This window comes from Hyla sarda, unplaced genomic scaffold, assembly GCF_029499605.1.
Source record: "Hyla sarda isolate aHylSar1 unplaced genomic scaffold, aHylSar1.hap1 scaffold_2453, whole genome shotgun sequence".
In the NCBI taxonomy this organism is placed as follows: Eukaryota; Metazoa; Chordata; class Amphibia; order Anura; family Hylidae; genus Hyla; species Hyla sarda.
The window spans coordinates 36,509-40,076 of NW_026609139.1; the positions used below are offsets into that span (position 1 = coordinate 36,509).

A 3,568-nucleotide genomic window follows, 5' to 3' on the forward strand; every position below is an offset into this window, starting at 1 on the left:
TCAGCACCTATGTATAATGTTGTAAAAATGCTCTAGAAGCTAAAGTCGCAGAAATGTCACACATATTTGGCCTGCAACTTTCTGTGCGACAAATTCAGACAGGAAAAATCAGTATAAATCCTTAGAAAATTATCCCCCAGTGTCTCCATCTGCTGGCGGTATTGAATAAGCATTGCTGCACTGATGGGGTATGCATTAGACGAAAAAAAAGAAGAAAAAGAAGAATAATACGCCCAGAAAAGAGGCGAAAAGGAGAAAAACGTAAAAAAACGTGAAAAAAAAGTAAGAGGAAGAGAAGGGAAAAAAAGGTGGAAATGGGTTTAAAAGTGATTTCGGCGGAGAAATATATATATATATATATATATATATATATATATATATATATATATACGCGCACACACACACATATATATAAACGTATTCTCCGTTGAGATATTGCAGCCGCTGCTGTGTCCAGGCCCAGGAGCCTTAGCACTGTGCTGTGATGTCACTCAATACCACTGACATCACTAGGTGTAAACAACATCTCTCCTTTGCTGTGTATGTGACTATGGAGCTGTTTGGTGATGTCGTCTATTATGGCCTTCATAGAAGCAACAGGAGATTGTTGCATCCATCTAGAACCCTCAGAACTACAGTGCTATGATGTCACTCACTTCCACAGGCCTTGCAGAGTGTAAACAACAACAACCCAGCTTTGTTGTGTATGTAACCATAGGGATTTGTGATGTCACCTAGAACCTTCACAGCAGCGACAGCTTTATGAGGAGCATCAGCACTGCTCTGCCTGAGCAGAACCATCACCGCCATAGGTTGTCAAATAACCCGGATTTAACCCACACAGGTAAGTCCAATGGGGTGCAGGCATGTCCTCTATGCTTACAGCTTCCCGTGGGTGTTGGTTTGATACCGTTTGGGGACAGCCAAGGAGGCATCTGCAGGCAACAAAGGTAGGTGTGTGCTTGTGTGTGTGTTTCCTATGCAGATCCTAAGCCCAGTGTCACATGCAAGTAGGAGGAGTAAGAAGGGTTCCTGGCAAATCCGGGTTATGGATTGCATTTAAAAAGGCCCCGTGGGAGTGCAATGGGCCCCTGTCTTGCTGCTTAGCAATAATGGTATGGGTTTAGGTTCTGCTGTGTGTACTGGTGGTTGACTGCCCCCCAGCCCAGAGTGTGCATGGAAAATTGTCTGGCAGCCTCCCTGACAGCAAGCAGTGATAGTGCCCATGAAGGGGACCTTGTTGGGCCCGCCCCTTTCACGGTTATCGCTTCTCGGCCTTTTGGCTAAGATCAAGTGTAGTATCTGTTCTTATCAGTTTAATATCTGATACGTCCCCTATCTGGGGACCATATATTAAATGGATTTTTGAGAACGGGGGCCGATTTCGAAGCTTGCTTCCGTCGCCCTATGCATTGACCCGATATGGCAGTATCTTCGGGTACAGTGCACCACCCCCTTACAGGGTTAAAAAGAAAGATTCCTACTTTCATTGCTACCTGCTTGCTGGCTAGCCAGCTAGCCAGCCCTGTGGGCCTTGCTGCTGCTGCAGCCAAAAAACAAAAGGTGGTGCTGCTGCTGCTTCTGCTGCTTCTGCTTCTGCTTGTGTCTGGCCCCTGTTGGAGCGTCCAGGCACAGGACTTCTGCTGCTGCTGACTAAATGGCCTCCTTAATTGGATCATTTGAGTAGCCAGCACACCTGTGCAGGTAGGGCATGACATGATAGGCAGCTGCCTTGATAGCGGGTGGGTGCTGAATGTTCCTAATTGACAAAATAAGATTAATGCTTATGAAGAAATATAAAATCTCATCCCTTCCCCAATATCGCGCCACACCCCTACCCCTTAATTCCCTGGTTGAACGTGATGGACATATGTCTTTTTTCGACCGTACTAACTATGTAACTATGTAACATAACATGGGGGGGGGGGGTCTCCTGGCTGTTCACACAGGTGTGTCATTGCTGTACATTGACCATGCATTGCTTCTGTGGTATTGCAAAGGCAAAGACAAATGCTTCCAGCCATCCATTGCACTAATGGATTGGTCATCAGCTGGCTGTCTATGTCCCGCATCAATATAGACCAAAGTACAGAGGGTTAGGCTATGCTATTGTGCACCTACCTGATGCATCAGAAGGTGCGAGGCCCTTGCTAAATTCTGTGCACAGACTTTGAGATCTATACTTTAGACTGTATCTAAACCTGCTCCAACATGGACTGACATTCTGGCCTACTTTCAGCCGATGCGACTTGTCTGTCGCTGAACAGTCGCTTTTTATGTATTCAGCACCTATGTATAATGTTGTAAAAATGCTCTAGAAGCTAAAGTCGCAGAAATGTCACACATATTTGGCCTGCAACTTTCTGTGCGACAAATTCAGACAGGAAAAATCAGTATAAATCCTTAGAAAATTATCCCCCAGTGTCTCCATCTGCTGGCGGTATTGAATAAGCATTGCTGCACTGATGGGGTATGCATTAGACGAAAAAAAAGAAGAAAAAGAAGAATAATACGCCCAGAAAAGAGGCGAAAAGGAGAAAAACGTAAAAAAACGTGAAAAAAAAGTAAGAGGAAGAGAAGGGAAAAAAAGGTGTGAAATGGGTTTAAAAGTGATTTCGGCGGAGAAATATATATATATATATATATATATATATATATATATATATATATACGCGCACACACACACATATATATAAACGTATTCTCCGTTGAGATATTGCAGCCGCTGCTGTGTCCAGGCCCAGGAGCCTTAGCACTGTGCTGTGATGTCACTCAATACCACTGACATCACTAGGTGTAAACAACATCTCTCCTTTGCTGTGTATGTGACTATGGAGCTGTTTGGTGATGTCGTCTATTATGGCCTTCATAGAAGCAACAGGAGATTGTTGCATCCATCTAGAACCCTCAGAACTACAGTGCTATGATGTCACTCACTTCCACAGGCCTTGCAGAGTGTAAACAACAACAACCCAGCTTTGTTGTGTATGTAACCATAGGGATTTGTGATGTCACCTAGAACCTTCACAGCAGCGACAGCTTTATGAGGAGCATCAGCACTGCTCTGCCTGAGCAGAACCATCACCGCCATAGGTTGTCAAATAACCCGGATTTAACCCACACAGGTAAGTCCAATGGGGTGCAGGCATGTCCTCTATGCTTACAGCTTCCCGTGGGTGTTGGTTTGATACCGTTTGGGGACAGCCAAGGAGGCATCTGCAGGCAACAAAGGTAGGTGTGTGCTTGTGTGTGTGTTTCCTATGCAGATCCTAAGCCCAGTGTCACATGCAAGTAGGAGGAGTAAGAAGGGTTCCTGGCAAATCCGGGTTATGGATTGCATTTAAAAAGGCCCCGTGGGAGTGCAATGGGCCCCTGTCTTGCTGCTTAGCAATAATGGTATGGGTTTAGGTTCTGCTGTGTGTACTGGTGGTTGACTGCCCCCCAGCCCAGAGTGTGCATGGAAAATTGTCTGGCAGCCTCCCTGACAGCAAGCAGTGATAGTGCCCATGAAGGGGACCTTGTTGGGCCCGCCCCTTTCACGGTTATCGCTTCTCGGCCTTTTGGCTAA

General features: G+C 45.6%; 1 non-coding gene across 1 annotated transcript; it reads left to right on the forward strand.

The window, feature by feature from the left end:
* Positions 1–1,263: 1,263 nt before the first annotated feature.
* On the forward strand, positions 1,264–1,454 carry LOC130323330 (U2 spliceosomal RNA). Its single transcript, XR_008868664.1, has one exon. It is a non-coding gene; the product is annotated as a U2 spliceosomal RNA (small nuclear RNA).
* Positions 1,455–3,568: the final 2,114 nt, after the last annotated feature.